Source organism: Macaca mulatta, chromosome 7 (assembly GCF_049350105.2).
Source record: "Macaca mulatta isolate MMU2019108-1 chromosome 7, T2T-MMU8v2.0, whole genome shotgun sequence".
Taxonomy (NCBI): Eukaryota; Metazoa; Chordata; class Mammalia; order Primates; family Cercopithecidae; genus Macaca; species Macaca mulatta.
In genome coordinates, this window is record NC_133412.1 from 109,672,732 (window position 1) to 109,693,652 (window position 20,921).

Genomic DNA, 20,921 nt, shown 5'->3' on the forward strand with positions numbered 1-20,921 from the left:
CATTTAAAATTATCTCTAGGTGGCTTTACATGGAATAAAACCTACATTAGAACTGTATTCTAAACAGGCCTTAATGAAGCAGGTGAGGATACCATCTGTGACATGAACACTGTCAGCCAGAAATTCACTTCAAAAGAAATGTAAACTAGTTAGCAGGAGACATGTTATCATATCTGCCAGTATCAGCTTTCAATGGAGGTAATTTATTTATGCATTTACTTGCTAATTTTTTCAAACATATTTGCTTATGAAATAATGTTCGATTGAATTAATGGATACTGCCTTTCAATATTGGAAGTGTTATTTTTCATTAAAACAAAAACAACTCTAGTGTCCTGTTTTGACAACATCCCATACATAGATGAAAACTGTCTTATCCACCCAAACCCCATATTTTTTGAGAAAAAGTCACCAGAAATCCAAAAATCAAACCAGAATGAGTATAGAAACCTCACTGGTGTGTCTCTGTGAATAGTAGAAATTGTGTTATCTTTTCTCCAAGATGACTGTGGCATCAAAGTGACTGGTAATCCCTATCTGCCTCTCTAGAACTTGGGTGAAGGCAGCTGGCATCTTTCATTTTGCATAGTAGAACCACAAGGCTCTGATTAGCAGCTGGGCCTGGATTGCAACTCAGAGCTCCTGAAGACAGAAAAACACTGAGGAGGCGGCATGAAGACTCGGGTGTAAAACACCAGTGCTATGTGCCCAAAAAGCTTGAGAGATGCTGGGCTGGAGAACCTGTGAAGCATGTGTGCAGTGGGCCTCATCATATCATTGGGAGGATTTGGGGTCTGGACGTGGGTGAGGCCTGTGTTTTCTCCATTATGTATGAGTCAGTGATGAAGGTGTTAGTGAGGGAAAGTGAAAGTTCATTCTAGAAACAAAAGAACATTGGGTAAGAGCCCAGGCTCAAAAGTGCCTTAAGCGCCCTTAACCTAACAGGCCAGGGCCAGGGCCAGGAATGACGGGAAGTGAAGGAGGCAGGTGGGTGGGATGAGGAAGAGCAAGGACCTCTAGCTCTCACCTTGTCACTCTGAGCTCTGAGGAGAGTCGGAAGGGGAGAGGTTATGGCAGGAAATCACTTTCGAAGGAGCAGCTTCATCTGAGAAAACAGCAGGGGCTTCCTCCTGAGTAGAGGTTCTTCCACAAAGGTGACCTCTGGTCACCAGGTTTCTTAATTTCCTGGGCACTTTATTTATTTGATGGTCTCGATAAAACATGCTTCTGAGGGAGTCATTAGAAAGTGCAGGTAACACTCCCTTAAATTCTGGATAGTGTGCCTAATGAGTTTCAAGAGTTATTTTTAAGGTCGATGAGAAATAATTCAATTGAAGGTAATTGGCCATTTAGATGGATTCTAATTGGGCCCTGGGTGAATTTCTTTGAGGGCATGCTGCCCTCTAGGGGTGGAGGCACAGTGCATGGAGGGAATGAAGTGTTTAAAATGGTTCAGTCTTTTGATATAAAGTATCACTATTCTAAAGGCCTTAAAGCAATATCAGATCAATATATTCTTTTTCCCTTTATTTCTTTTGCTTTTCTCTGTTTTAAAGAATTGCTATATGTCATGAAGTGGGGTCAGAACGGAGAGAAAATGTGCAGGCATGTTAAAAACTCTAATCGCCCATTTTCTGATTATTCAGTGCAAGTCTCTTAACCCTTATTGGGTGGCTACTTTGTGTAGGCCCTCCCACATGCATGCCTTTTCAGAGTAAGGCACTTAATTTTTGCCTCAATTTTTACTGACATGTTATAGATCACGAAGCCAGGCAACTGCAGAACCTCTGTTTGAACCCATGTTTTCTTATTCCAGAATCAGTGCACCTTCCATTTTGCCACCAGCAAAACGCAACTGGCTTTCCCTTAGCTTTTCAAACAACTGGTTATTTGACTGTTTTATGCTTCCAGCTTTCTACAATAATCACGAATTGAACTTTTTAATAAAGGAAAGGACTTATAGATAAATATTTGACCACCATACATTTTATCATTTGGCAACACTTTTATTCAAACTTCAATTTTGCTAACACACGTAGAGGGAAAAACAAATGTGAAAATTCATATCGTAGTACAGGCCAAGAGCCAGAGAGAAATGTAAGTTCTAGAGATTCAGGGAGTAGGCAGAAAAACTTATAATACGAACTAAAACTGGAGATACAGGGTAGGCTGCAAGAAAACCAGCATCAAATAGTTAAACAGTAAAATTCTGATCTCCGCGGCTGTGGTGCTTAATACACCGTAGGAGGACAGATCAGAGAATCTTAGACCTTTCCAGGTAGGACCTGTGTTCCATGCCCGGAGGGTGCTCCCAGCTAGAACACTTCTCCTTTCCCCTCCGCCCCACTCCCAGCCCATACTAAACAGCATCAGCAACAAAAATGTCGGGGCAGGCTATAAAACCCTCAACCCTCCTTGCAGCTACAGATGCTGTGTTAGTGGAGAGTTTGTGGTGTGGAAAGCCACAGCACAGAGAAGAGAAGCCATTTTCAGAGTAATAAACAGCTGCAGCTGGCACTTTCCTCACACTGTACCCTGTAAACACACACACACACACAGAGTAATAAATAATAGCGTCACAGCATCTTAGATTTGAAAAGGACTTTACCAACTGGTTTTCTCATCCAACTATCTAAAATGCACAAATCCTTGCCTGACCTTCCCTAGTAACCCTCTAATTTAGCAGCCACCAACCTTTTTGGCACCAGGGACTAGTTTCACGGAAGATAATATTTCCATGGACTTGGGTGGGGGAGGGTAAGTAGTAGTGGTGGTTTCACTATGATTCAAGCACATTACATTTATTGTGCACTTTATTTCTATTATTATTACATTGTAGTATATAATGAAATAATTATACAACTCACCATAATGTAGAACCAGTGGGAGCCCTGAGATTGTTTTCTGCAGCTAGATGATCCCATCTGGGGGTGATGGGAGACAGTGACTGACAGATCATCAGACATTCTATTCTCATAAGGAGCACACAACCTATATCCCTCACATGCACAGTTCACAGTAGGATTCATGCTCCTGTGAGAATCAAATTGCTGCTGCTTATCTGACAGGAGGTGGAGCTCAGGCGGTAATGCCAGTCATGGGGAGCAGCTGTAAATACCAATGAAGCTTCACTTACTCACCTTCTCGCTGCTCACCTCCTGCTGTGCAGCCCGGTTCCTAACAGACCATGGACTGGTTCTGGTCTGGGGCCTGGGGGTTGGGGACCCCTGCCCTAACTTTCAGCAAGTGCTTGCCTAAACTACAGTCACTTAAATCTGCCTTTATCTTGACATCTATTAGTCCTGTCTCTGGCTGGTGCTGGCAGATTTGATATCAAGAATTTATAGTCAAATATATTTCCCAAATTCTGGTTAGTAACACATAATAACAAGGAAGAGGCCTGCCATTCCCAGAGACCACCCCCATACACCACCCAGAGTGCATGCATACCAGCTTGATTGCTTTTTGCTTTTCTGATGAGAGAGCTGATGTTATCAGCGGTGTTCACAATTTCTGAAAACATTTTCTTGAAATGGGCAAGGCAATGCTGACAAGGTTCCAAACAAAGGAAATCTAAAAGTGTAGAGTCCCCTCCTTTTACAAAAGGAACTACTAGAGGAAGAAAAGCACCTGTTACTTGATGTTTAAAGTTGCCTTGGAAATAGTAGCCTGGATATACCCCTGTCTTTTAAACAAACTCAGTATACAACAATCTGCTAATGTGTGTGAAGGGTGTGCGTGTGAGAGTGTGTGTGTGTTTGTGAGAGAGAGAGACAGAGAGCGAGAGAGAGAGTTGGATCTCTTGATCTCTTCCTCTGCTGTCTAACCTAATATGTTCTACTGTAATTTTAGGCTAGTTTCTCTAGTCTAGACCTCCATCAAAATGTACTAAAGCTATTCAGCACCTCCACAGCTTCTTTCCCATCTCTTGTTCCTTTGTAGATGTGTGAGTAACTTCCTTTCCTATATAGAGGTTTCTTTAGCATTTGGAGATTTCTTTCTCAAATATTTTTAAAATTTCATTCTTTCTTTGGAAAAGATGGCTTAAGCTATAGGTTCAGAAAAATGGACATGTAATATTTATCACCTCTGTTCAATGCTGAAATTGAAAATAAATATCACAAAGTTTATAAAGTGTTATTGCACTTTTTTTTTTCTTTTCTTTTTGAGATGGAGTCTCGCTCTGTCACCAGGTTGGAGTGCGGTGGCACTATCTCGAGTCACTGCAACATCCGACTCCCTGGTTCAAGAGATTCTCCTGTCTCAGCCTCCTGAGTAGCTGGGATTACAGGCATGTGCCACTACGTCCAGCTAATTTTTGTATTTTTTAGTAGAGATGGGGTTTCACCATGTTGGCCAGGATGGTCTCAATCTCCCGACCTCATGATCTGCCCACCTCAGCCTCCCAAAGTTCTGGGATTACAGGTATGAGCCACCACACCTGGCCTATTTTTTCTTCATAACATTGCATTTCTTATGACTCATCTTCTTTTGTTATACATAGTCATCCCTGCCCTGATTTTAAACAAATTTAAGATCAGAGCACTCACTGTTACTGATGGGTGTATTAACTTCTTTGGGCATAAAGAACTAAATGACCCAGAGTGAACTTACTGAGGACAAATTTCCCAACAAAATGCTATATCTCCTCTTCTCTCTTCCCTGGAGACTAGTTTAGTTCTAATTCAGTGTCAGTAATGGTTTATGACCTCCCCAACCTAGCCCCAACCGCAGTTATCCCAGCAGAAAGAGTTAGAAGCCTGACACACTTCTCAGATCAATGACAACTCAGGCCCCTTCTGGGAACACCTAAATCTCACCCAGGCCTAGTCCTATAGCATTGCTACTTCATTCATTTACATGCATTTTAGATATGTTTCCTGAAAGACTGCCATGGGCCATGCACCGTACTAGGTGCTGCAAATACAGAGGTGAACACAACTTATATGGGCGCTGTCGTCATGGCAAGTGACAGAAGTAAATAGGCAATTATGGAAGTGTGGTTAGAGCCACCATTGGGAAGCAGAGTGCTGTGTGAAGATTGAGTGGGTCCCCTGAGCAAGCCTGGATTGGAGGACAGTCAAGAGAAACCTCTCTGAGGAGGATATGCTTGAGTCAATTTCTGAAGGATTATTCGAAGTTAGAACAAAAGGGGAAAAGTGTGAAGAAAGAAAAAGGAGACTGATGTTTTTAAAGAACTGGGGGAAATTCAGTATAGCTGCTTACATTGTGTGTTTGGTGGGGGACAGGATTTGGTGCATGTAGGGCATGGCGGGGGTGACTTATGGCAAGAAATGAGACTAAGTATTAGCTGAATCCCATGTTAGGAAGTTTCAGCTTGATTCTGTGAATAATGGGGAGCCACTGCAGAGTGTAAGCGGATGAGCAACATGATGAGACATGCATCATAAATATTACCATGACTACAGTGCGAAGAGGAAAAGTAAAACCAGCAGCAAGAAGACTATAGAGACCCAGCTGCGAGAAGACAGTGACCCATTCACTACAGCAGCTCTGGGTCCTGGTCTCTGGACTCATGACTGGACCAAGCCCTCCAGGTATCATTTTGTCTCCCATCTCTCATTCCCTGATGAAGACAAGTCTCTGTGAGGTTGGTCAGTTTGTTATAGTTGTGTATTAGTCATGGTTTTTTTTTCCTGCATTTTATGATGCTTTGACAACTTGGGACCTGCCCCTCCCAGGGTTAATTAATTTCTGAGATAGCAAACAACTTGCCTGTGAGCATGCCTTTCGTATGCAAACTCACCAGTCCAGAACTCTTACTTCAAACCATCTCTAGCTGGTTTTTACACTTCAGAAGGCAATATTCCTCTGCTCTAATCACTCCAGGGCCATGCAGTGGACAACTGAGGACCACCCCAATAACCCAGAGCCCATAGAAATTATTCAAACCATCCAATCCTACCCCTGCTTGACTCCTTCCCCTTTCTCTCCCGTCCTTTCCCATGACAACCACAATCAAAGCTTCTACCTGTGCTTTCCCTTTTCTCTTTCCGCCTCCAATCTGATCCACATTTCGAAATCTATGTGTCCCTGTGTGGTACTGCAAGCCTCCTCCTCCTGAGAACTGTGAGAAACAAACTACCTTTTCAGTGGCAACTGTCTCCTCATGTGTTGGCCTCACCATAGCTGAATAAAAACAATATTCCAGGCGCATTTCCAAGCAAATGCATTTCACCTAGGTAAGCCCCACACTGTCTATGAAACTTTTAAGAATTCATGACTAATTTTATTTAAAGTGCTAAGCAGTACTCAACGGTCTTGAGGTGTCCAAAATAAAAAATAAAACAAAATAAAAATAAAGTGCGAAATAGGTTTACTCAGTGCTCTTACACGTCATTCTACTTCTGCCATCTGTAGTAGTTTTATGAGTTCTGAAGGAGAGTTAACTGTCTTTTGTGAATCTTAAATACAGGTAATATTAGATTTAGCAATCTGGAGATCATTGTTGGCCTTCATGAAAGAGTTTCAGCAGAATGGTGGGGCAAAATCTAACCGAGGGACTTCTCCTTTGACCAAGGAGAATTAGCAGTAGTAAGAATTGCTCTTCAATTATAAATAACTCTAAAGCTTGATAAAAATAGATAAAATAATGGTTTTCAGACATTGGACAATAGGCAGCATAGAACTGATCACTGAGAGAAGGAAAACAAATGAGATGCACTTTAGGATGTCCTAGCTTACTACTGAGAGCCAGTGTTCAGCTGCAGTGCAGGGAGGGGAACATAAAGAACCTGACATGCCTGCTGAGCTAAAGAGATCAAGATCAGGTCTGAGGATACCAAAATGGCTAGAATTTAGAAGGCAGAGTACCAAAAAAGAGTGTTGCACACAGAAAAAGCTCTGAAGATCTGAAGAGGAGTCCCTTTGGGACTTTGAGTATTAATCTGAACATACATAACAGAAAACACCCCCAGGCTGGGACAAGACTTTCCAGAACAATTCTGAAGAACACACAGAATCAGAAGGCATTCATGTTCCCACTAACCAAAATAAAGAGACTCCATACATTAGTTAGCATCCCTGGAAGGCTCATGCCTAATGATGGAACTCAATTAGTCCCAAAATAAAGGTTTCTCTGGATGCACTCTAAAAGAAAAAAAAAAAAAAGCTTAAAATCCAGCCTTAAATGATACCTAAGTACCTTAACTGGATTCCAGGAAAAACAAAAAACAAACAAACAAAACTCTACAATCTTTAAAGGAATACAATAAAGCCAGCAGCAAACAAAGCAAAATTCACAATTCTGTATCCAATTAAAAATTACCAGGCCTTTAAAGATGCAGAAAACTATTACCTATAACCAGAATAAAAAGCAATTAACAGAAACGACCCAGAAAAGACATATATCATGGAATTCATAGACAAGAACCTTAAAACGAGGACCACAAATCTTATAAATATGTTCAATATGTAAAGGGAAACATAAACTTGATGAGGAGAAAACTGGAAAATTTAAAAAGAGCCAAATAAAACTTCTAGAGGTAAAAAATGCCATACCAGGAAAGACAACTGAACTTGAAGACAACGCAATAGAAACTAACCAACATGAAACGCAAAGAGAAAATGATACTGAAAAAAATGGCACAAAATCTCAGTGAGTTGTGGGACTACTCAAAGTGTCTAATATTCATTTAACTGGAGTCCTAGAAGGAGAGAAGACTTGAGGAAGAGAAGTGGACATAAAATGTAATTGAAGAAATAATGGCCTCCCAAATCCAAATTTGTTGAAATTTTAAAAACATATAGATCCAAAAACCCCAAGCGGAATAAATATAAATTAAACCTCTTTAGGTACATCATAATCAAATTGTTGAAATCCATTAATAATGAGAAAACATTTTTAAAGCAGTCAGGGGAAAGAGATACACTACATAAAGAGAAACAAAGATAAAAAATGACAGCTGACTTACCGGAAACCACACAGGTCAGAAGACAACAGAACATCTTTAAAGTGCTGATGGAAAAATAAAAAAAAATAAGCTGTTGGCCCAGAATACTACACCCATGAAAATATCTTTCAAAAATCAAGGTGAAAGAAAACCATTTTAAGACCAACAAGAGGGGAGGAGTTGCTATTCGACAATTATAAAATTTCAGTTCTGTAAGATGATTAAGTTCTATAAATCTATTGTCCAATCTATAGTTAATGATACTGTATCGTACACTTAAAAGTTTGTTAAGAGGGTAGATTTTATGTTAAGTGCTCTTACCACAATTTTTTTAAAAAGAAGAACAATGATAACAAAAGCTTAGAAAGTTAATTGCTAGTAGCCCTGTACGACAAGAAATAAAGGATTCCTGGATCTACACAAAGAAATAAGTGCCAGAAATGGTAAACATGTGAATATATAGAAAAGTTTTTTTCTTATTTAGAAAATTTCTTTAAAAGGTAATTGACTATAAGCAAAACTAACAACTCTGTATTATAAGGTTTACAGCATACATAGAAGCAAAATATCTGAGAACAATAGAACAAAGGAATGAGGGGGAATTTGGAAGGATGCCTTTGTAAGGTTCTTAAACTATACATGAAACGGTATAATATTTTTTGAAAGTAGACTGTGATAAGTTAAAGATGTATACTGTAAACCCTAGAACAGCTATTAATTTTTTGAAAAATAAAACAAGTATAGCTAGTAAACCAAAAGTGCAGATAAAATCATTAGGGAAATGCAAAACAAAATCACAATAAGGGACTAAGCATAGTGGCTCATGCCTATAATCCCAGCACTGTGGGAAGCCAAGGCAGGGGGAATCACCTGAGGCCAGCCAGGAGTTTGAAACTAGCCTGGGTGACACAGTGCCTCGTCTCTACAAAAGATTTTAAAATTAGCCAGGTATTGTGGCATGTACCTGTATTTTAGCTACTCAGGAGACTGAGGTGGGAGGATCACTTGAGCCCAGGAATTTAAGGCTGCATTGAGCTATGATTATGCTACTGCACTCCAACCTAGATGGCACAGCAAGTCTCTATCTTAAAAAAAACACATGAGATATTACCTCACACCTGGTAGGATAGCTGTTATCAAAAAGATGAAAAATAACAAGAGAAAAAGAGACAAGGCAAAAATTATGAATGTGAGGAATAAAAAGGGGGGGTTCACATGGATCCTAAGATATTTTAAGGATAATAAGGGAATGTTATGAAAAAATGTATGCCAATATAGTCATAACTTAGTTTTAATGAAAAAATTGCTTTAAACACACAAACTACCAGTCTTACTCAAGCAGATATGCATAACCTGAATAGTTCTATATCTATTAAAGAGGTTGAATTCATAGTTTATCACCTTCCCACAAAGAAAATACTGGTCAACAGAACTAAACAGAGAAGAAATGGTACCAACTCTACTAAAACTTTTTGAGAAAGTAGAAGAGGAAGGAAGAATTTCCAAGTCATTTTATGAGGCAAGCATTAATCCCAGTACCAAAACCAGATAAAGATATTTTATTCTATTTTATTTAGTTATTTTTTGAGACATCGTCTCATTCTGTTGCCCAGGCTGGAATACAACAGCGCAATCTCAGCTCACTGCAATTTCTGCCTCCCAGGTTCAAGCGCTTCTCATGTCTCAGCCTCCCCAGCAGCTGGGATTACAGGTGCACGCCAGCATGCTAAGCTAATTTTTGTATTTTCAGTAGAAACAGGGTTTTTCTCTGTTGCCAGGCTGGTCTCAAACTCTTGGCCACAAGTGATTCGCCTGCCTGGGCCTCCCAAAGTGCTGGAATTACAGGCGTGAGCCACAATGCCTGGCAAAAACCAGATAAAGATATTTAAAAAAATAAAAACGAAAACCCTGCAGACCAGTATCCCTCATGAATATATGCAAAACTCCTTTATAAACCTTTGAGAAAATTGAATCCAGCAACATATATTTTTTTAAAAAAATCACAGTAAAGTTAGGATTTATACCAGGAATGTGAAGTTGGTTTAACATTCAAAAATCAGAAAAAATTTTAAGTTCTTATACCACAATATTTTTATAAAAACAGAAAAAGTCAATGTAATCCATCATGTTAATAGACTAAAATAAGAATTGTATCAGTAGATGCAGAAAAATCATATAAGAAAACACAACATTTTTTCACAGCAATCTGGGAATACAGGAGAACTTTCTCAACTTTATAAAGGGCATAAAAAAAATCTTGGCCAGGCATGATGGCTCATGCCTGTAATCCCAGCACTTTGGGAGGCCAAGGTGGGAAGATTGTTTGGGTCCAGGAGTTTAAGACCAGCCTGGGCAACATAGTGAGACTCCATCTCTACAAAAAATAAAAATATTAGCCAGGCATGGTGGCATGTGCCTGTGATCCCAGCTACTTGGGAGGCTGAGGTGGGAGGATCACTTGAGCCCAGGAAGTTGAGGCTGCACTCCGCAGTGATTATGCCACTGCACTCCACTTTGAGTGGCACAACAAGACCCTGTCTCAAAAAAATTTAAAAAAATAAATCTTACAGGTAACATCATATTTATTGATGAAAGACTCACTGCATTCCCCCTAAAATCAGAAACAAGGCAAGGATTCCATTTCAGTCCTTTTGCTTAACATTGCAGTAGAGGTTGTAGGCAATGCAATAATGCATAAATAAAAATAAAAGGCATACAGAAGAAAAGAAGTAAAACTGCCATTATTTGCAGACAACAGAATATCCTAAGGTATGTATATAAAATTAAGAGAAATAATAAGTAAATTCAGCAAGGTTGCAATATGCAAAATCAATATACAACACCTAATTGTATTTTATATACCAGTAATGAAAATTAGAAATTAAATTTTTTAACACCATTATAAAAATGCCAAAAACACAAAGTGATGGCCAGGCGCGGTGGCTCACGCCTGTAATCCCAGCACCTTGGGAGGCAAAGGTGGGTGGATCACAAGGTCAAGAGATTGAGACCATCCTGGCCAACATGGTGAAATCTCATCTCTACTAAAAATACCAAAAAAAAAAAAAAGAAAAATTAGCTGGGCATGGTGGCGTGCACCTGTAGTCCCAGCTACTCGGGAGGCTGAGGCAGGAGAATCACTCCCGGGAGGCGGAGGTTGTAGTGAGCCAAGATCAAGCCACTGCACTCCAGTCTGGCAACACAGCAAGACTCCGTCAAAAAAAAAAAAAAAAAGAGAGAGAGAGAGAGAAGATAAAACCGTAAAGTGGTGAGGGATACATTTAACAAAGTATGTGCAATACTTGTACAATGAAAACTATAAACATTATTGAGAAAAATACTTAAATAAATGGAAAGATATATTATATTGATGGATTGGAATACTCAGTGTTATTGAGATCCCAATTCTTCCTAAATTGGTCTATACATTCAAAGTAATCCTAATTAAAATCCTCACCAGCTTGAAAAAAATACAAATTGACAAGCTTATTCTTAAATGTATTTGAAAATGCAAATTACTATTCACAATAGCAAAGACTTGGAACCAACCCAAATATCCATCAATGATAGACTGGATTTAAAAAATGCAGCACAAATACACTATGGAATACTATGCAGCCATAAAAAAGGATGAGTTCATGTCCTTTGTAGGGACATGGATGAAACTGGAAACTATCATTCTGAGCAAACTATCGCAAGGACAGAAAACCAAACACTGCATGTTCTCACTCATAGGTGGGATTGAACAATGAGAACACTTGGACACAGGGTGGGGAACATCACACACTGGGGCCTGCCATGGGGTGGCAGGAAGGGGAGGGATAGCATTAGGAGATATACCTAATGTAAATGACGAGTTAATGGGTGCAGCACACCAACATGGCACATGTATACATATGTAACAAAGCTACATGTTGTGCACCAGTACCCTAGAACTTAAAGTATAATTAAAAATAGAAAAAAAAATTAAAAAAAGAAAATGCAAATTATTTAGAATAGTCAAAACAATTTTGAGAAAAAAAACACAATGTTTCAGGGTTCACATTACCTGATTGCATGACATACTGTAAAACTACAGTAATCGAAAGAGTGTGGTATTGGTGCAAGTATAGAAATATACATCAATGGAAGAGAATAGAGGGTCCAGTAATAGACCTACCTATATAATCAGCTGATGTTTAACAAAGGTACTGAGATAATTCAAAAGGAAAGGATAATCTTTAATAATGGACTGGGATCGTTCATCTATGGTAACAGTTGGAAATGCAAAATATGAGGAAATTCTTATACTGGTAAGGCAACTAGATATCTAGATTAAAAAAATGAATCCTTATCTCCCAACAAGGTTTAACTTTAAATGGATCATAGACTTAAACATAAGAAGTAAAAGTATAAAGCTTCTAGAAAAAAAATCTTCATGATCTTAGGTTCATAAAGATTTCTCAGAGCATAATAAACTTGAATCAAGAAGATAAATAATAAATTGAATTTCATCAACATTTTAAAATGCAAGTCACTGACTGAGAGAAAAATACTTGCAAAACTCACATCTGATAGAATAGAGAATTTCTATCCAGAATACATAAAGTACTCATAACTCAATAACACAAACAACCTGTTTGTTTTTTTTTAAATGGGCAAAGGATTTGAAGAGGCATTTCACCAAATAACATATATGATGGCAAATAAGCACATGAAAAGATACTTGACATTATTAGTCATTAGATTAATGCAAATTAAAAGCATCATAAGATACTTCTACAACTAACACCACTAAAACTTTAACAGACTGATAATTCCAGTGTTGTTGAAGACATGGAATAACTAGAGCTCTCTAGTTGTAATTGAAATTGCAGAATGAAACAAACAATTTGGAATACAGTTTGGGGGTTTCTTTTACAGTTAAACATATACTTTATTATATGACCTGGCAATTGCATTTGTTAAGTATTTACCTAAGGGAAATGAAGACATATGTACACACAAAGATTTGCTTATGAATGTTCATAGCAGCTTTATTCATGAGAGCCCAAAACTGGTAACAACTCAGATGCTCATCAACTGGTGAATTAATAAACAAATCATGGTACTGGCAATATAGTAAAATGATATTCAGCAATTACAAGGAATAAAGAACCACAAGAATGAATCACAAAGTATTATGCTAAGTGAAAGAAGTCTGACAAAAAGGCTACATACTTTATGATTCCATTTTTATAAAACTATAGAAAGGGCAAAACTATAGTTATGGAACGTAGATCAGTGGTCATTAGAGCCTGGGGGCTTGGGGAGAAAACTGACTACAAATGGCATGTGGGAAGTTTCCAGGGGTGATGTCAGTGTTTCTATCTTAATTGTTGTGGTTGTTACGTGACTGTTTACATTTGCAAAATGCATCAAACCAGTGAATTTTATTATGTGCAAGCTCTACCTCAATGATGACTATATTTTAAAAATGGAAGGGAGAAATTGAAGACTGAGTATAGACAAAATAATTTAAAGAGTTTTGCTAAGGGGATGATAGTTGGCAGAGGAAGGAGGGTCAAGAGAAAATAGTTTTATTTTTAAGATGGGGGAATGGCAGCATGTTTGTATGCTCATAGGAATGAGGCAGTAGAGGAAAAATGATAATAAAGAAGCAAGAGAGCACCATTGCTAGAGTGATATCCTTGGAGTAGCCAGGAGCAGGGACCACTCATCTATGGTAACAGCTGGGAAGACAGAGTGTAATGGAACACTTGCCATGAAAACAGTAATGTGGTGGGAGGAGCCTTGAGCGTTCTCTCTTCTGGTTGCCTCAGTTTTCACAGTGAGGTAGAAACCTGAATGCAAAGATGGGAGAGGAGGCAGTTGAGAAAAATAAAATCATGTGAAATAGTCAAGAATAATAGTGGGAGAATGAGTGGTCTCAAAACAACTAGCATGATGACCTGCCAACATTAAGGACTCATTTGAAGTTGGTGTTCATAACTGTAACATGAGACCAGTCAATATGGTCATGCGTTTTTCTCCAGCTGCCTGGCTGCAGGTGCAATATGGTACAGCCAATTTGAAAAATAGTTGGGAAGTTTCTTTTACAGCTAGATGTTTACTTATTATACATTTCATTCTGGGACCGAAAGAGAAGGAACAATTCCCCATATAGGACATTTCCGTCTTGTGGCAGAGAGGAAAGAGATCGTGGCAGAACCACAAGATGGCTGTTAAAGCTTCTGAATGCAAAGGGTGTCTCACTTCTCACATTTCATTGGCTAAAGCAAAGCCACATGATCAAGCTTAATAGACATGTTGGAGAGGGACATTGGAGAGTAGCTGAGTGCAGGTACAGAGTAGATGAGAGTTAGATTTAACAAGAGTTAAATTTTGTCACAAGTATAATAAAATGAGGGGGGATGGGGGTTGAAGGTATGTGCAAGGGAGTAATAATGATTTGTTGTGAAACTTAACTTGGGTAAGGTGGGAAGTGACAGCATCAGAGGATTGGGAGATAGTGAAAGATGGAAGGACCAATGGTTTGGAATCAAAAGCCCTAAAGATATATACACCACTTCAGCCAACAATCCACATTTAGAAATTTATCCTTAAAACATATTGATGCAGATGTTCAACACCTATAAGAATGTTCATTTCAGTGTTTTATATAACAATAAAAATTATATAAAATACAATTATATAAATATTCATCAATTGACAATTGGTTAAAAAATAATTGTGGGCCTAAGACTGGACACAGTACCTTATGCTTGTAATCCCAGCACTTTGAGAGGGCAAGGCGGGCAAATCACGCGGTCAGGAGTTTGAGACCAGCCTGGTCAATATAGTGAAACACTGTCTCTACTAAAAATACAAAAATTAGCTGGGTATGGTGGCATACGCCTGTAGTCTCAGTTACTCGGAAGGCTGGGGCAGGAGAATCGCTTGAACCCGGGAGGCAGAGGTTGTAGTGAACCAAGATGGCGCCACTGCACTCCAGCCTGGGCAGTAGAGTGAGACTCCATCTCAAAAAAAAAAAAAAAAATTGTGGGCCTAAATTAAAAACAAGTTTTGTGTAGTTGTGTGTTCATCTCTGTCAGGTAATATACCAGGCTATGCTGTGGATTTATCTGGAAGCTAGACTGACAAATTTATCTGCTGTTATTTTGAATTACTGTTGTTTGTCCTTGCATTGTTCTGATACCCATATCATAAGTCCACTGCCTAGAATGATTAAGTAATAAAATAAATGAGAATGCAATTGTATCCTTGCAGTGGTTTTTATCATCCTACATATGAGTCATGATAGAATAATCTCCACAGGAACAGCCCTCAAATTAAGCAGATAAACACAGTGCCTTTCCTCATTCCTAATGACTGTGTTCTGGAGCCATTCGACCTGCCTGTAAAATTGAGTGATGAACACTCTCCCAAATGTCACCAAGAGCCTGTGGCGTAGGTGTTGCTCAAAGTAGTGGGAAAAGACATAGTTCCTGAATTCTTCTGGAGTCTATAGTGTAAAGTATATCGTGCATATAGTATATGCTTTATAGTGTGAAATATCACATTGCCATAGTTGTTCTTCTGGAAGTTTAGAAGATAATTAACATTGCAAGCATGCATAATATTTGGTTATAAATTATATATTTAAGAAATATACAAATGTCATACAGTGTATTATTTTCCAAAATCTTATCTGTAATGTCCTTTCCTGTCATGTTAATCTCAAGTTTGATCATGTGGCTTTGCTTTAGCCAATGAAATGTGAGAAGTGATACATGCCCTTTTCAATCAAAAGCTTTAACAGCCATCTCATGGTTCTGCCATGTTCTCTTTCCTTTCTGCCATAAGACTGAAATGTCCTATATAAATAATTGCTCTTTCTGTTCAGTTCCTAGAATAAAAACGAAATGGAGCAAGGCTGCAGGGACGTGTAACATAAATAAGAAACAAACCTTTGTAGTTAAACCACTGTTGTATTAGGGTTGTATGTTTCTGCTAAACCTAGTCCAGGCTGACTCTGTAATCAAGTAAACAAATTGAATATTATATTGGATATATGTAAAAGACACACATTCTATAGAATGGAATAGGGACTACATTTATTCAGTGTCAAGTATCAGATACTACACATGCATTTAATATGAGTATTAACCATATGTGGTAGATGACATTATCTCTAGATGAAGGTCGAAGACACTGAGACTAAAAGTAATTGCACACAATCAGTGTGACAGCCAACATTAAATTTTTTATTTCAGAATCAAGGCTTCATTAATACCCAAGTCCATGCTCTATCCACTCTATCACACTGCCTTTGGAGTGAAAGAGTTTTGAATTTGGTGCAGCTTTAGACTGGATAGACCTAAAAGAATTCTTTACTTCTCTTTCAATTCGTTAGGGAAAGCTTTATAGACAAAGTAGAAGTTCTGAAATTGAAGCCACTTGAAGAAAAGAGTCTGGTGACTTATAGAGGTGAACATTTTCTAGCAAAATGTATAGTCTAAAAAAAGTTCTAGGGCAAATGTGTGATGACTGGATGATGAAAGCACAGTAGACTTCCCTGAGATGACCTGAGGGTTCCAAAGTCATCAGCGTGTAATGAAACGTGGGAATCGAGGAGGTCTTGGTGAGGACCTCCTGGAAACAGGATGAAGGAAAGTCTTAAACAAGAGCCATGAGGTTATGAGAAAGTATGAGCTAGACAGAGCAGCCATAAATAGCTATGTTCATAAGGTTAAGGGTCAGCAGAATGATTAAGAGAGTTAATTTGAAATTTTTTGGTAGACATTTTGGCTTTCTTTTTAATATGAAATGATGAGCTACTTTCTTTCATTTAATTGACAAATATAGATTGTATATATCCAAGGTGTACAATGTGAAGATTTGATATGGGTACACTGTATACAGATTAACACAGTCAAATTAATTTACATACCCATCACCACCCATGCTGTATCTTAGAACTTGTTTATCTTGTAACTGAAAGTTTGTGGCCTTTTACCAACATTTCTCCATAGTCCCCATCTTTGCCCTTCTACTCTGTTTCTATGAGTTTGAGATGCTTTTAGATTCCACATATAAGTGAGGTCATACAGTATTTGTCTTTCTCTGCCTGGAATATTTTACTTAGCATAATGTTATTCAGTTTCATCCATGTTGTCCCACATGGCAGAATTTCCTTCTTTTGTGGTGAAATAATATTCCATTAAAAATATTACATTTCCTTCATCCATTCATAGGTTGTTTTTGCCACCTCTTAGCTATTGTGAATAATGATGCAATGAACATGAAGGTACAGATGTCTTTTCAAGATACTGATTTCATTTCCTTTGGATGTATACCCAGTAATGTGATTGCTGATCATATAGTAGTTCTATTTTTAATTTTTGAGACACCTTCATACTGTTCTTAATGGCCACAGCAATTCACATTCTCACCAAGAGTGCACTAGGATTCCCTTTTCTTTCCATCCTAGCCTACACTTATTGCTTGACTTTTTGCTAACAGCCATCCTAATAGGCATGAGGTGATATCTCATTGTGGTTTTTGTTTGAATTTCTCTGACAATCATTGATATTGAGCACCTTTCCATATATCTTTTGGCCATCTGTATGTCCTTTTTTTGAGAAATATCTATTCAGGTTTTTTGCCCATTTTTAATTTTTTTTAAGCTATTGAGATGTGTAAGTTATTTATATATTTGGGATATTAATCCCATATCACATACAGAGTGTGCAAATATTTTCTCCCATCCTGTAGGTTGCCTTTGCACTTTGTTGTTTCCTTCCTTTGCTTTGCAAACAATGAGCTATGATCCCATCTTCACAGAAATTGCTTGCTTGCCGTCTATCAAGTCTGAGTAAGTAAGATCAGAAAATTTACTCATCTGCCTGTGGCTTCACAGCATCATTAATTGCTAAGAAGTTAGAGTTATAGGTCCTCCTTTGTAGCTGCAGATCAGTTGACTGAGATATCATATGGTGACAATGGTTGGAGAAAGTTAATACTACACAAACTGCAATGGTGCCTTTTCAGAAGGATTGAAGGCAACTAAACATTCTGAAATCAGTTTAGAATGAATCATTCACATATGTTCTAAGGCTTAATTGGCACAAGCTTTAGGTAGTGGTGCTTTCAGAAGTTCATGATTTACCAGAGTTGGTGAGGTAGAGCTTCCCTGGAAACCTTATAGCCCTGCCCAAACTCACACGTCCTGCCAAGAGAGAAACAAGTAGCCAGTTCCTTCTGTCTATATCCTTATGACCTTCTCCATAGTCTAGCTTTAACCTTGTTAATGGCAGAAATGGTTGTGGTTTCCAGTGCATGATTCTTGGTAGAGGGGAACAATCAGAGGCTGCAGAGACAAGGAAGCAAGAATAAAGGGAGAATTGTTCTTTCCACCAAGTCAATATGGTTTCAGTAATTTGTCTTTGGGGTTATAGTTTACAGTGAGACAAATGAGATTTCCTCTCTTACGTTTTAATAGTTTACCTGGGTCTCCTATTCATTACACTACTATTCTACTAATGAGAGAGTGAATGTCATTATGAAAACAGATAGATTTAAGAGCACAGCTTATTTACACATTTCTGTGCTTTCCATATTATCTTACAAAGAAAATATTCATCCTATATGGGTTTGGTAAGTGGGATTATAAATCAGAGTTTTTCTTTCTTATTAAAAGAACCCAACATTTCCAAAATCTGTTTCATACCAACTTATATGTGTGGTATATTCATGCATAGTATATTTATATAATTAAAAAGCAATTGTGGAATTAGGTCCTCCAGTTGCTGCGCATATCTGTGCTATTTGAGAATATATTCATTTTTCTCTTAATCAGTGACAAGCTCAGTGAGGAGAGGGAGGATTCTTGTAGTGTCTCCTGAACATCAAAATTCTGGGAGATCTATTTTATTTTGTTAGTTCTCTCTGCTCCCATGCAGCACAAACTGGTAAATTGACAGGCCTTATTTAAGATAATTCTCCATCCACAAATGAGAAATAAGAAAATCCTCCCCTTTCCCGACATTTTAACTTGAGTTAAATATGAAACATTCTCTCAGTGAATCAGGAGCACAATTGAACACTTGGTCAGACAGATGACTAAATCTACCAGTGTGATGAGGCAGTAAAAACAGTGCCCCAGAAAAGCAGTTCTTTCTTTACTCACCATACCAGGTTTCTTTGTCTTTTCCTGATAATTTGGGTTTCTTACTCTGCATTTCAATTTTGTTGTAAAAATGCATTCTTGCCATTGTACTGATGCTTATCTGATTGCCACTGACCCTGACATGTTATGATGAATTGGGGTTGGCTCTAGTTGAGAATTTACCTACAAAGGGATCATTTAAACCAAAGCTGATAACTTCTTTAGGGTTGCAGGAATAGCTACTTAATACACAATCCTTTAGCAAAGCCAGAGGAGTAAGATATAACAGGAGGAAGATACCTCAGGTGAGAGATTCAAGAACTCTTTTCATGAATTTTTTTCTGGACACTTTTGTCTCTAATTTGCAAACAGACTCCATTCCCTTCCTAGTGAATTCTGCCAAATAGCCTTTCCAGTCCCTAGGAAAAAAGAGAGAGAGAGAATGCAGTTGATATTGGGAGTAGAGAAAAGGACAGTCCAATTCAGAGCTTTTAGCTAGGGTAAAGCATTTGAAAACCTGTTGACTCATAAAGGACCACCCAGTCGGAATACAGGAGGAAATAAAGCATGACCAAAATCCCCTCAGAGATTTCTTCCATAACACCCTACTCATAGAAGCTCTGTGAAACTATTGCAGCTTTTGAAATTACATGACCTCAGTAAAGACCTAGAAATTTTTTATTAGTCCATAGGGCAGGCTATTGAACAGAAATGATGTCTACCTCTAATATGCGATAATGTTACTTTCCTAGATAAATAATAAAACTCTCCATTGGATGTGGTTGGAAAAAATGAGGATCTCTGTGCTTGAGAATTTGAGGGAGATAAGGAAAAAACCTGGGGTTGAAGCAGAACTCAACTGTTTAATAGCCTAAGCAATTCTTCCTGGTTTTTCTCTAAAGTTAAGTCACCACTCTATGGCTCAGCATCAAAGGAATACTGTTCAATTCTTTGTTGAACTTATAGACTGAGTAACATGAGTAGTGGGTAAAAAGAAGAAAGGAAAATACCGTACACCTTTAGTTACGGGGGAAAGGGAGGCGGAGGGAAATAAACAGGTACAGAATTGGAATTCTGAAAGTAATTAAGATGCTATTTAGTAAACCCTCTCCCACAGCACGGCTTGGAAAAATGATGAGTCATGGCTTGGAAAAATGATGAGTGACCCGAAGGGATACAATTTCTCATGCAGATTTTGAATCACAGTCACAGAAATCACCTTGCCCTGGGGTAGGGACAGTACTTTCTCCGCATTCAGAAAACCCTCCTGACTATTGTTCATGTTTACAGATAACCTGCTTAGGCTGGTTAACTGATAACACCCAGCACAGATAAACGTGTTTAACAAAATATTCAGCCATGCTAAGCCCACAACTATTCTGCCTGGGCATTTTATTCATGAGTCAAAAATGTTTTAAAGGTAGTGAAGAGAGAGAGAGAGAGAGAAATTAATGGTGTCAACAAGGCAAGAGAATAATAAACGTCTAAATACCATTGTTAGAAGGGAAAGTATAGGTTAACCTGGGCCCAAATAACTTCCTTCTAACCCATCAGGAGCACATTATTTAAGATACTAAAGTGCTAAATTGGTCAGATAAGAGATGTGCTGAGATGTAAGATCCATTGAACAATGAGGAAAGAAAATTGAAGTGAAAATTGCAATCTCCGCCTGCAAGAAACTTAAGTGAGATGAAGTGAAAATGTTTACAATGGAAGAAGAGAGAGAAAATGTGAAGAGGATGATGTTTAATAATAAAGATAAAACTGGAGACCTGGGGAGGAAAAAGATGACTGGGAAGTGGGTTAGAAAAGCCAAAGCCATCAAGCTCCACAGGGACCTGGGCCCGGGATTGGGGAAGACCTTAGGAGAGCATATCAGA

The 20,921-nt window shown here is 38.3% G+C and overlaps 1 long non-coding RNA gene across 1 annotated transcript in view; it reads left to right on the forward strand.

Annotated features, from left to right (window-relative positions):
- LOC114679550 (uncharacterized) overlaps window positions 1-20,921 on the forward strand; it is a 106,861-nt gene that overhangs the window by 30,658 nt on the left and 55,282 nt on the right. The gene's annotated exons all lie outside the window — the stretch shown is intronic.